We start from the raw sequence: 15,099 nt of genomic DNA, 5'->3' as shown, positions 1-15,099 counted from the left end.
AACAAAAAATTATTTTGTTGGCCTAATTAATAGAGTAGCTGCCTAAAACTTTGGATGGTGTTGTATAATAGAGCTTTGTAATTCTCCTACATGTCCACCTTAGATCCAATTCATCAGGGTTCTATATAACAATATTAATTTAAAGAAGATGAAATGTCGTACCAATGTACCTTGCATGGCAGAAGTAAGTATCTTACTCTTCCACAGATTTCATCAGGAATTCAGCTATCTGCATAATGGCTGCTAGTAAAAAGAGGTTTGACTTCCCCTCCACCCCCACTTTCTTTTGATTTCTGGAAGTTAGTGAATGCTTGCGATATTGGAGAGTTCTGCTAGAAGGGGTCCTCAACTAGTACTTAATTGTAGTGCAAATTACAGAGTAAGCAATTGTTATTCAAACATTACATTGATAAATGTATTACTGGGAGCTCATAGGTGCAGTAACATTTGTAACTCTTCACTTATAGTCTGTATTTACAGTGGTGTAGAACTCTGAAGGCCAGAGAAGTGTTAATTCTGCTCTGAAGTATGTAACATGACTTGTATATTTTATTAGGTATATTTGGGGATATTCGTAATTTATTTTTTTTTTAAATAAAAAGTAAAAGCTTGATTTGGAATTTCATCTTAAAATACAAAGTTTTACTTCATAGTCAAGTAAGGTTTTTAATGATTTTAAATTAAAAGGTAAGCTAAAGAAAAGTATTTAGTGAACAGGATTTTTAATACCAAGGTACACATTTCATTTAAAAATTGAGACAATAAAACACTTTGACTTTTTAATTAAGACCAGTTTGTTTATTTTCATACTACAATTTCACAAACCAGAGACGAATATGACAGGGGTATTACATCTGGAATGTTATGGGTAAATAAAGAGATTGAGGTAACTCATTTTCAGGTGATAAAAGGTGGTATCCAGACGATGAAATCCAGGCATTGACATAGATTTTTCTCTACACTCCAAACCCAATCTCTACTAGAGTCTGCATTTGGAGGCAAAGTAATAGGCCTCGCCACACTACTTCTCAGTGTGGCTGATAGTGTGCTATTAGGAAAGATGTTTTACATAAAAGTTATATGTTATTAATTACTCATTGAAATATACTGATACTTTCAACTGCAATATCCCAAGTTATTTAATTATTAGCTAGTTGTGAAATCTCAATGCATCCATTTAAATTTGAACTGTTATTTATCTAGCATGCAATCATAGCTGTATCCAGTCTAAATTAAAAATGCATTGAAATGCAATGAAGACACTTTATTTAAAGTGTTACCAAATATGTTACAGGACGTAAAGCTGTGTAATTACTTAAGGGATCATATTTATAGGATTGGAGTATCCCAAGCATTAAATGGGTTTTGTAGTTGATTAAATGTTGAAGTGATGCTGAGGTAGTACTGCCAACACTGCCAATGTGCAACCCATACATTTTCTCCCAGTCTCTGAAGTGCTCTGCTGGCTTCCTTTAGGGCTGTCCAATGCTATCACTTGACACAGCAATGAATGATAGAGATTGGGGTTTACTTGTAATGTGTGCAGGATTCAGAGAGGAGTATGAAAGATTAAGAAGCACATAATGGAAGGTTAGAAATCAGGAAGAAATAGCATCATGGAGGTGAAGGACTGATGTACAATCTAGAAAGAGATAGCAAAGGATCAAAGAAGGCAGAGGTGAAAAGGGCAGGGAGTGCAAAACAAAATAGACTTTATTTTATCTTGAAAATATTGTCTAGGTACCTGACAAGAGGGTAGGTAAGTGCAACACCTAGAACACTTAAAAAATATTTTTTAAAAGAAACTTTACAAGATCTGTAAAGATGGCAAATCAGTGGAGGTGATTATGTGTGTGTATAGCCATTAGCCAAATAATGGGGTTTTTGCATGAACACAATGCAGTCTGGGTAGCATCCTCACTGGGAACATGATTCTGCCTCCCACACACAATGCAGCTGAATAAAATTCTAGCTATATGTGCAGACTTGGCAATAGGGGTATGTATGGTCAAGGGAAACTCACCCGAGAACATACAAAATCTCAGAACAAGTTATCAATGGTGGTTAGTGACCACTGACTGCATGACACTACCAGGACTGCTCTGCATGATCCTTGCCCCCTACCCTGAAGTTGTGAGTGAATGATGTTTTCCTTACTCCCATGCATTAGTCCAATTAGTCCATATTCAGTCTGTTTATTCAGATTTTGTACACAGAAAAAAAGAGAGCAAAGGAAAGATAACTTCAGACAAAATAAAGAACTCTGCTTTTTTAACATCTGCTTCTTATTAAGAACTCCCTTCTGACTCTTCTAATACTGCATTTGGAAACAACTGATCTATGTATAGGATTATAATACTTTCAAATGTCCTTTGGAGGAAAAGTCATTTTATTTGGTAAATAGAATGCATGAATAACAAAGAATACAAGAATACTATAAAATAATTAGGAAGTGGTTCAAAGGTGCTCATTTACAATGGAGGAAATTAAATATGCAAATACATTATTATCACAGAGGTAGTTAAACAAACGAGTATGAAAAAAAGATTGTACCTTCTAATTCATCATTGTTTAAAAGACACCTGTGAGTTCTATCTGAAAAATGACAATGCTGAGAAATGCAGATGGTTGCATTTTGCCTTCTATCAGTAATTTCTGTTACACATTAATTACATGGGGGGAGGGGGCAAGAATGTTTCTTGTAAGAAGGCAAAATGATTTAAATATATATAATACAATTTACATATAATTTAAATATGTGAGTAAAATGGCTAAATAAAGGAGTGAAAGACATCTTTCCCTCTCACACACCTCTCATGCTTTGTCTGTTTTCTCAAAGCAATAGGAAGTGCTAGAAACCCCACCTATAAGATTTGTCATGGAAATTTTGACCAGTTAAACACATTCCTACACTTCTGCTGTGCTGCTTCTTTAACACTTCATAACATGGTGGCACCTGAGAATCATGCTATGTACTCAGAAAAATTTCACTATATCTACATAAATGATTTTCAGAAGAACACTATTTGCTTTTATTTTTTAAGTCAACTGTTAACACCATTTCACAGTTCAGCCAAAATAGTTTCATTGTCCTCTAAGATCTCAATATGAAGATTAATTTTTTACATAGCCTACTCAGAGTTAACAGCAAAATTCCTTGAGTTTTCCTAGTAAAGTCGTTCCTCAAGCCTGAGTAGGGTCAGCATATCCTTCCTAGGCCCATGAAGAGTCTATAGGAATGTTAAGACAGCCAAGATCCATCCATTCTCACAAAAAACTTAATCTTTGAGAATAACTTGAAAGTATGATGTTGTTACTACCTGTCCTGTTCTTAAAGAAAAATTTTTAATACAAAACAGTTGAGCCTATTGCCCTGTAAACTTCAAGGAGTCACTCAAAACTGGAAAGAGAATGGCAGAAAAGAAATCTGTGCTGTTAACATGTAATACATAAAGCCCATTTCATGCATATTTAGCAAGTAATAAACTTTGTCCATGTGAGGATGGTGTTTTGATCTAAACTGTGAGTATAAAGGGTATAAGCAGAAGAAAATTAATGAAGGTTCTACAACAGATATTTGCAGCAAGTAGCTATTATCAGTGTTGGCTTTTTAATGTATTACAGGGGAAACTTTCTGCATTAATACAGTAGGTTGTTTTAGCAGTAGGCTGTTAAAAAACAAGAGAAAATGGGATAGTAGTTAAAGACAATTTACTACATGAGAATACTTAAGATAGTAGGGCCATAATCTTTTGAGGACAGGCTGTCTTTTGAGCTCACTGAAGCAACTGGTTGAAAGAACAAGGACTGTCAAGATAATTCAGTCTTCAGAAAAAAAAATCACAGCCAACTTAAATAGTCAACAGAAGGGTTTCAGAACCACAGGTAGGCATGGCAGACCTTGCCAGATGTTATACTGGAAGGCAGGAAAGAAAAGCTGTCTACAACATTTTTGTGTCATTCAGAAAGGAGCAGCTATACACCTCTTATACTTGCCAGGTCTTTAGATTGGTTTTTAATTTCAGAAAACACTCAAAGTGCAAAGTTCTTTCAAAACACCTGTATGTAATACAAACACATTGGTCTGAGAGGAGTTAACATACACATTGCTATTTCAAAGCTACGTTATGTTTCTTTATTGTAGGCATTTTACACCCTCCATATTTTGTATCAATACAAGAGAGACCAAAGACTAAAATAAGAATGGGGGCTCTATGTCTTTACATGAGACAATCTCAATTTTATTTTCTATTTCATAAAAATATCTTTAATATATCTCCTTATATTGTCATTAAACATCTTTTGAATATATGCCTTTTCTATGGTAGGGGTACTAATAAGGATGCTGGTAATTTGTTTTCAGAAGCCATAAGAACGAATTGACAGACCTGACATCAGGTGAGCAGCCAGCCTATATATCTTTCAGAATCAGATATTATTAAATGAGATTGGCTAAGTGTGAAATGATGAAACAGGAAACAAGCAGTGAAACAGGACTGGAGCAGAATATTTGAAACAAATTTAAAGAACTGTAAATTTCAGCATTGTGATTTCCATGAGTATGGAGGAGATATGGGAAAGCAAGATAGGAGGTTTAGCAACTTCTGGAGATTCAAGGTTCCAATAAAATCTCACAAAGTAGAATTAGTTTGATAGCCTATCCTATTTCTTGCTTTCTACTTCAACAAAATATCACAGACCTTGCTTGGGTAGGCAGGATGGAGGGTAATATCTGCTGAGAACCATGGGCACTAAACTCATCTCAGTGTGATATTTGTAACTTGTTTCCACAAGTATTCAATATATCCACAGTTTTTTGGTTTGGGTTGTTTGTTTGTTTGGGTTTTTTTTAAGAGAAGAAAGGAAAGAAAGAAAAACAGTCCCCTATTTCAGAAATAATGTTTGCTGGCAAACAAGTACAGTATGTGCTCTAAAACAGTTTACTCTAATACAATATATACTGAATTACTTCTTGAATTGCCACCTTCCAAAAGAAACAAGTAATAGTTCAGAGGATGAAAATTACTGACCGATTCTGCTGATTATATATATTTATTGTAGGTTGTGCTATAAATGTACCAGACATGGAATAAGCCAACTCTTTCATTCTATAAAAAAAACCCAAAACAACAACAAAAAACAACACACAACAGATCAATTTTTCCTAGTACACTGGAAACATATTTTTCATAGAAATAAACACATTTTACAACCTTTTCTTTTTTTCCTGTACTTTGATAAAATAAAAGGTACATAGCAGGGTGTCTTGTAACAAACTGTCTCTTGAAATTGCAACAGGACATTCTATATGCCTAGTGGCCATTTAATTTAATGGGATTTTTATTAGTGTACACTGACTGGGTTATTTAAACCACAGGGGTCTTTGCAAGTAAAAGCACAATTTGAACATGGAAGAAAACCAAACCCAGTTATTCTATTTTAAAAATTAAACATACTGCATTTTGATTCATCTTTTAAAATGGTGTTTTTCCTAACAATTTGATTAAATTTCATTTCTGCTGAAGTATAAAAAATAATTCAGTTCTTTAATTGTTGTTGCATAACAGTACAATTGCTTCAGACTTTACTGCAAAAGGGCATTATCTTCACACCTGAATCATGGAAATGAGGTTTACATCCCCAAAATTCTCTTTGTTACCCTACTTGAAGGAACATTTCTATTTATTTCATATCTTCACATTCTAATCTTTACACACATGGGGGCAGGAAAGTGGATGTACATGGGCGTCCACAATAATCTGAAATACCTACCAATCATGGCAGTCTTTAGACTTCTGCATCGACTTTATTTGACTGCTGTTCCAGTTAGCTTAATTTGTGATAGTTATATTTTAGAATGGCTCTATGTTATTATTAACACCAACAAGATTGACTCGCATTCTAATGATCAGTTTTACATTGAAGTTCATTAATAATTTCATCTTTTTTCTTAAACTACTTCAATAAGTTTTTCTTAAATGAAACATCAAAAACTATAATGTAAAATTTCAGTTTTGCAGTATGGACATTACAAAGGGAAAAAACTCATAAGAAAAGTAAGGTTTTATTGAGAAATGCTTCTTCCAGCTAAGGATCATTTAAAGTTCAAAAAATCTTTCTGTACTTCTCTGAACTGAAAGTACTACGCATTGTACATACTGTAAAGCACAGTTTTTGTTTCAAAGAGCTTGTAATTTAAACAAACGCTGCCATTCATAAGAAATAGCCAATGAGAATTAAGAAAAAATAGTACCAGCATCTATAGGATGGATAAAAAGGTTCCAGACAAGAACATGGAACAAATGGGTGTCAACAGGATGCTACTTAGCAGTACAGAGATTTTTTAGCTCCCTTAAGAGAAAACTGGCTAAGAAGCTACACAGCAACAATCTACATTAAAAGAACATTATCAGGGTTACAAAGTCAAGCATTCAGATTGCCAGAATTTCATGATGCTACAAATGAAGTGTTACTGTATTTTGGAAAAGTAGTAGCAAATATCTAGCCTGCATTAGCAAATAGGAAGCTTTCAGTGCTAATCTTTACTTGACCTAGGTCAGATGTATTACTTTCACAAACGAAAGGAATGAAGAAAAACAACAATTCCCTTAGTAATGGACAATGAATACATCAGACACTACTAGTGACCAAATATGAAAGACAATTATTATTGATTCACATAGTCCAATATAAAAAAAGGATGACCATTCTTTTGTAAATATGTAAATTCAAACACTTACAAAGGTATTTATACATGAGCTAAAGTTTTTGCTTTGTCATTTCCCTGTTTCAAAAACAGAAGTAATCTAGCAAAACAAGGCCCAGTTGGATCTTTCAGAGGCAGGTTACCACTCGTCCCTGCAAACAATGAATCATCAGCTAGAAATATTCAAAATGAATGATTTATTATTAACAGATGAATTTCAAGTTGTTGGCTGACATTGCAAGAACTCACAGATAGCAACCAATAATTCTATTAAAGATTGAACTAGAAATCTTTATTTGTGGAAAGATTTAATGATGAGGAAAAGGGCTAAATTGACAGAGTAGTGGGCATGCCTCTGAGCTCACTCTTACAGGATTAATTCTACTGACTTTGATTAAGTCAGTAGGTTTGTTTGTCAGTTGGTTCTAACTCACGACAGTCTAAGTAAAGAAGCAGAATAATTTTTATAAGCAAGGAAGTAATTTACTGTATAAAATTCAAGGAGAATCTGTGTAAGGGCGAGATGTCACACAAGTAAGCAAAGTAATGTCAATGGGCAAAACTATGACTCAAACGTACATTAAATCATTAGTTAGATGAGATAACTTTAAAAGGAAGGTATACTGTTCCAAGCTAAAATATGTAATTGAAACAAACTTATTTCAAGTTTGCTGGCTTAGTCCATGAAAATGATGGACTGATGAAGGCTGGATTTGATTTTAGATTGTGTGACACTAGAGACTGAATGCAGTGTTGCTGCTAAACCTTAAGGGGGGAAAATGGTGTCCTGCTTCACACTCTGTTTTACTTCCCCATATTGCTTAAAAACACAGAAAACATATTTATTCTGTACATTTATTCTGAACAATGTATTCTGTATTGTAACAACAAAGCAAACATCATTCTGGGGTCATCCTGGATTAGTTGGACATTTGGATCTTGAAAAATGATTCCTACAGCATGGTTTTCTTTTGAAGATATGGGTGTATGTCAAGACCCAGACTGGACAGATCAGGGAGTCATGTTTAATTCAAAACTCCCTTGGGCTAAATTAAGGTGAAACAACACCAAACAATCGGTTAAAGATTTTATTCATGACAGAAGCAAACTGAACTGGGGAGGCGTGGTAGTAGATGGCAGGGTTTCTCACAACAGGACTTGGCATAAGACTAATTCTGTAAACTGTGTCACCATATACATCAATTCAGGGAATAAGGAGATCCCTCCCATTGAGTCACGAGGTTCAGAGCAGACCCCCTTGCTTTCCAGACTCCTCCTCAGAGAAGGGTCTAGGGGCAGTTGGATCCACTCTTAGTCTCAGACTTGGTCAACAGTTTACCTCTTGAAACGGATGAGGTGTAGGGATTGTGGAAAAGGAAAAGGAAAGAGAGAAGAAAACAGAGAAAGAGAAAGGAAGAGAGAAAGATTTCACAGGTCTTGGGTCCAGTGTTGGTTCAGTCAGCAAAGGTGTCCAGTCCCGGTGGGCTTGCACACCCAGGGCTTCAGTTGGTGTCCTTTTCTCATCCTTGCCCCTCCTTCGGGCAGGCACCCAAACTCCTCTGGCTAATGAACAGTTTGTGAGCCTTTGGGCTTGGGGGTTGTTTGTGGAGTAACTTCTCCTTCCCTGCAGACGGTGGCCATTGTTTGATCTTTGTATCAGAACAGCTTATCAGAACAGGGAGCTGCGCACCCTCCAGCACGCCCTCCCCCTCCTGTTGCTGATGTCTGAGCTGATGGGCTTTTCACCTTGGCTCCTTGCTGTGCAGGGTTTGTCTTTAAGCAGAACTTGCCCCACCACAATGTTTGAGACATTAACTCTTTCAGTCTCTCACAGTGTATAAGAACTATGTGACTGTTTTCTGTGTCTTTTTGAGAAAAAGCCAGGTCTCTGGCTGATTCTAGAATATGAAAGCCAACAAGGTGTCTTAGAGCCACATTGCCCCTTCTTACTGATCTATGCTTCATTCAGTGCAAATGTAATCCAGTATTTTGTCACGATGTTCAAGTTTAAATGTCTCCAACTAATGTAAATAACAGGAAATCTTCAGTAGGAAATAAAAAACTATGGCGCAGATTGAAAAAGGAATTTACAACAGCAATTGAACATCCAATGACAAGCCACGGGGAGAATATGGAACACGTTACTGTCAGTAAATTTGAGAGGCTTATAACTCATGATAATAATCGGGCATTTTAAAGCATGTAACAAGAAAAATAATTGTAATTATACATCTTGATAAGGACTACAGGTATCGGGCTATTGGCTATTAGACGTAGAGACACCAGATACTACAGATTACATGACCTTATTTTCCACAAGTTACCACTTTGAATGTGTCAAAAGCCATCTCTCTAATGCTGCCAACCTTACCCAATAACAAGTCATGACTTATTTTTCCCTCAAAATCATGAATTTGATTTTAAAATTGGGAGACTTTATTTTGACATATGGTCTCTTCCCTGGTGAGATTTTAAGACTTGAAAATACATGAAGAAATTCTGTCTTTTCCCAGAGGAACCATAGTAATTTACCTCTGTGAAAGGCTTTTATACACCAAAGCAGGAGTTGAGAGGAAATTTGGTGTCAGTGGAAATAGAATTGCCAAAGCAGAAAATCTGCTTTTAGCCAGCAATATTCTTGTTTTATCCAAGGGCTACAGCTTACAAACTGTAAAATGCTCAGTCACTTCATTTTTATCTTGTGATAAAAACAAAGACAAGGTTCGATATTCCATCATTCCTCCTCAAAAGTCATATGTCAGGCAGGGTAATGTCAGTTCCAAGATAGCTAGAAATTTATTTTCATTGCACATCCATAGGAAAGGAATGCTATTAAAGACATAATCATACTATAAGAACTCTGGCATGCTAGAAGGTAAAGGATATAGGAAGCATAGTCCGATCATCTCTTCAGAACAGAAAATCCTGATTGGGACTATTGCACCTAGCCATACTTAATTTAGTGTAAAAAAAATCAGTGAGATTTAAAAGCTTCATACAGAGGAGCTAATTGAATTTAGGTGAAGCAAAACTAATGCACTGTTTGGCATATCTGAATCATCTCTGCCTAAAAGAAGCATTTTGCTTCTTCCTATGGTTTATGAGCAAGGATGCTGGTCACAGACCATACCCCATGCTGACCAAGTGCGCTAATGGGTATACATGTGAATTAGGGAAGCACTGTCCCACTAAAAAAAACAGCCACTTACTCACCACTGGTACACACCCATGGCCAGCCCTTAAGATACAGAGCTGTAACAATTTTGCTGTGATGCTGTGTAGAGGGCCACGTATTCTGAGCCCTGTACTGATCACATCTTATCTTTCCCTCTCCCCACCTAGCTGTGAGCAATCACATAATCTTTAGGCTCCAAAGTACAAATATGAACCATGTAAAGTGGGAGTGACCATGTGCACAGCCTCTTGTATTCTGTGGAGTATGCAAACTAAGATGTAGGTTTTTAAAAGATACTTATATGCAGTACTGAGAAAATAGTTCTGTTCTCAGAATATAATTCAATGCAAGCTCAAACTGTGCAACAACTTGCACATGTCTATGTGCTAAATTTTAGGGCAAAAGAAGTACTTATCAATTATATCCATTTAAAAGAATTCATTTTCTTTATTTTGTCAGTAATATAGGTAGCACATCAGTACACCAAACAGACAGATAGACAGCAAGGGTACAAACACTTCCTAAGGGTACCCACTCTTGAACATGAAGCTGATCAGCACTGTTTTCAGAGTCTTCACTGTTTGTAAGTATAGATCACTGCCAGACAGTTGGATAATATTGGTTTTAGTTTTTGTTATTCTGTTGCTTGAGCCTCTACAAAAGGTTGCTTGTCTGTGCAAGTGCTATTAGTTGCCATGACAGTATTTATGATATGAATAAAGCAGCAGCAAGTTTGCAATGTCCTGCTCCTGTAAGGTGCTCAGTGCCCACTGCAAAACATGCACAGACAGAGCCTATCTTTCATGGTTCAGAGCTCTAGAAAAAAATTAGATACAGAGCCACAAATTATTCTTAACAAGCCTGGCTACTGTCTTCAATGCTGTAAGCCAAAGCCTTTCTGGAGCAGTAGCTAATTCAGTAGAACTGGCTATTAAGATTTGCTCGCTATGCAAATCAACTGTTCACATTTTCATTCATCAAGTTTCCTCCACCTCCCTTTCAATTTCTGGGAAGCCACCCACCCATGCCTCGTCCTGTAGCTCAAAACAGAAGAAACTTACCTTCCATGTAGAAGACCACTAATCTCTGCCTTTTTGTTTTCTATCTGTTTCATGGTTTCATCTGTTATGCGATGACCATGCGAAACAGGCTTGCAATGCTAATATGCATAACATATGATGTTATGAGGAAGGAGTGTGAGAGAGGAGTCAAATGAGTAAGTCCCACTTGCAGTGTATGGCACTTAGGTCCACATCCCTATTTACTCTTACAAACCCTACCTTTCAAAAATTATATTAAATCTCATGGCTGTTGACCACTCCCCACCAACTACATACAGCCTTCCAAAAACAATACCACATAAATCTCTCAGCTACCCAACCCTGCCTCCCCATCCAGTTCTCCTCTACCCCATTCACAAGGTCAGGTTTTGGCACAGGATCAACTACCATGCAGAGCAGATAGCAGAGTAAGTTCTGGATCCTGGGACAGTGCTTCAAATGCTGCTAGCTCCAAAGAAGGCTTCATGTCAGAGCAACTATCCAGCATAACTTACATCAGAGCAGCGCAAGATAGTTAAAGGTTGCTTCCTGCCCTCGCTTTGAAGTAGAGGGAAGCTACTTTGCATATGCAGTGGTGAGAAACCTGACTTCTTGATGGGGAATGGAGACAGGGAAAGACAGGAAGATTGAACTCTTGGACCAGTGGGCCTTACCATCTAAGGAACTCAGTGGCTCTGGTTTTAAAGTCAGCCCTGCTTTGAGCAGGAGGTCAGCATAGACAATCTCTAGATGTCTCCTCCAACTTAAAATATTCTATGGTTCAATGACTCAGTGGAGGGCTTTCTTAAAAAATGACTTACGGTCTCCTTCTTTTGGCCTGATTTAGAGGGTATTTTTAGAGGGTAGGGGGATTTACCTGCTCAGCATGACCAAATTCAGAGGGTGATCTCTGCTCTTATGTATATGCCAGTTTGTAACAATAATGAAGAGGAAAATACAGCCCAAAGGTCCACCTTGAAGAGTGAAGTCTATTATTTTCAGTATCATTCAAAAACAACCAGAGCAGACTACTGCAGGACTCATGGAAAGGCTTCCCATGGAAATGAACACAGGTGGACAAAAGCTTTGTTAAGAATGCAAAAAGCAAGGTCAGGAAAAATCATCACCTGACTATACAGGTCATGATATAGTTCATAAAATGATTTCTCATTAAAGCAGACATGACAAACCTTTAAGGAGCTGAAACACTCAAAATTCTTTTAGCGCTTAACTCTGTCAGCAGGAATTATTGTACAAATACAAAAAGCATCTTTAGGCAGGACTGAAAAAAGCAACATAAGGTCAACCAGATACTTCTATTTTCCTAAATCAATTATAAATATTATACTATAGAAGAAGGGTAGCTATGTAATCACTAAAATAAACCAGAAGATAAATAAGTAGTATATGAACTATGAGGCTATTATAACTGAAATAATTCAGTATCTACATGTTGTGGGCTTTTCTGTTGCTTTTTAATATGGGGAAAAAACTTGCAGGATAAATGACTGAACCAGGAAAGAAACTAGTAACATCTATTTCTATAAAAAGTATATATAATTTAGACCGCAACTAATTTTGATAACAAAATGCATTTACAGGTCTCTTTTTAAATATATGTTTTCTGCTTCTTTGTATAAGCCATGGGAGACACAAAATTCAAGATAATTAAAGCTATAAATAGAAAGACCTGCTTCTTAAAACTACTGAACATTTTAATTCAAGGGCTTAGACTTTTAGATGCTATTTTCTTCAATTTTCACTCATTTGTTGGACTAGGAAGTGACTAAAGAACCTTTAACATTTATCTTGCTTTTAGATCTTATAACATTATTGTAAAAATGCCTGTAGAAAGAAAGAACCAAGAACTGGTAGGACTAGTCCCCAAAGGATCTGTTAGTGAGCATCCTTTTTTTGGCCTTTTTGCCTGTTGACATTTATTGTTCCTTTTTAAAGCCATTAGGAAACTGCAAAACGTAGCTTCTGATATAGTGAAAGACCCCAGTAACAGAGGACCAGGACAAATCTGAAAAGGCATTCTTTGGTGTAAATTAGCAGATCTTGGAATCCACGGACTTAAAATACAGGCAGTGATAAGTGGGACCTTTCTGGATCAGCAGCTTCCCACTTATGCCAGAAGAATAGCACATTAACATCCTGAAGATGTGTTTATTTATACAAATGAGGCAAGATGGAGAAAACTGAATTCTCGTATAATGCAAATTAATGTGAATGAAATGTAAAACAGAAGTAGCTTTTATTTATTTGTCTAACTCGTACTAAAATTAATTGGAATTAGATGTGTAAAAACTGCTGTGACCTGAATTTAACTACACAGAACCAAAATCCCTATGTCTCCAGATCACCAGGAGCTGGTAAGAACTGCACTTCTAAGAACTCAGAGACTTCAGTAGAGACCCTGTCCTGGAGGTAGTCTTTAAGTCAAACAGCAAAGTTATCCTCACTCTGGATCTGAAGCTTGATGCAAGCTCTGCCTCTCTTTCAGCTCCATAGAAGGTATCTGAAGAATAAACAATAAAATCTTTCAGAATGAAGAATGGTTTTGTGATTAAGGAAGTATGCTGGGACTAGTTCCCAGACCTGCCACAGCCTCCCTGTCTGACCTTAATCTCTCTATTATTCAGTTCCTTATCTGTAAAATAAGATAGTAATACTTCTGTTCTCCCACTCTTTGCCTGACTCTGTTCTCTGAACTGTCTGATCTTCAGAACAGCAACTGATTTCATCTGAGTATATTTTCTGGTCCTTCCACAACTACATTTTAATCCCAGCTAAGGTCACAGAGGTTCTTTTAATATAAACAATTAAAAAAAAATCACTGAATGTGTTTTTGGAAATAGAATCATATCTGAACCCTGACAAAGTAATTCTGAAAAGCTTTCATGTTAAAACCACTGGACAGCATGTCTACACTGGGACAAAAAGAAGTGGTAGGGGAAGGTGTAAGTGACGGATAAAATGATAGCAAAATATTTTGCTGAAGCTCTAGGCCAACAACCTAATTCCCAGAAATAATTTATATCAAAGTACCACATTTTACTGTGTATATGGACATTTAAGGACCTGCATACATGCTTTTCCTACATAGCAAATTAGGCAGATTACCCCACTTCCACTGACACAATAAACCATCTCAAACTAATTCACATTAACTGCAACACTAACATGTATGTAAATGTAGATTAATCGATGCACAAAAAAAAAAGTTATTTAATACATAAAAAGTTAGTGATGTACTTTGATCAAGAGTATCAGAAAAGGAGTACGGAGGTGAACTTCACTGAACATCTGCAAGACTGCATCAAGACTGGATGAAACAGAAAAAGATTCCTGGACCATCTCCCAAGATGCACAAAACCACACCTGTCATGGGGGACATTAAGTACTAAGACAGCTGTTGGATAAAACCACAACTAATCAAGCATGCATCATCACAGAGGGCAATTTTATGATCCAGAAAGGAAAGGATTTAACTAGCCTGCTCAAGGATTAGTAGAAATTGTGAGAAAGTGACATTCAATACATTTTGCCCACAAGCTGCTTCAATTTAACAAAGTAAGAAACATTCTCCCTGAATGAAGCAGTATAAAAATATTGTATTTTGTAAGAGCAAAATGAAGTAATTGGTAAGTTGAGATGGTAAGTTGTAACTCTTTTCAATGTTCAAAGGCCACAGCAGTAGTAGATTGATCAGGACACTTCAGAAGCTTAAATCCAAAAAATATTTGTTGGAATATATGTTTTTGGAAGTAAGTTATATAAAAAGTAAGGCAATTATTACAAAAAATAAAAATATGTGGTCAGAATGTAAGGAAAAAAGTAAATCCTTGAAGGGCTAACAAGACCTCTTTGTTAGAAGTGAAAACTGCATATCCTACAACGGGAAACCATTAGGTAGTAAAAACAACAGAATAGATGCTAGCAAAATAGGGTCAAGGGAGTAAGAAAGATGTCTGCAGATCTAATAAATGGACAAATTAAAACAAGTGAGATTTAGCTCATTAATAAATAAGGAGTGGGATAAAATACATAATATAAACATGTTCTCCTAAGGCTCAACTTTCAAAAAAGAGAAAGCGTTAGTGCTATACAAAATGAGCAAAACAGCTTTGGACAATTAGGAGGTAATAATGACTTCGAACACGCATTCTAGTGTA

The sequence above is a fragment of the Buteo buteo genome, chromosome 2 (genome assembly GCF_964188355.1).
Source record: "Buteo buteo chromosome 2, bButBut1.hap1.1, whole genome shotgun sequence".
Lineage (NCBI taxonomy): Eukaryota > Metazoa > Chordata > Aves > Accipitriformes > Accipitridae > Buteo > Buteo buteo.
Note: the sequence above shows the minus strand (reverse complement) of the source record.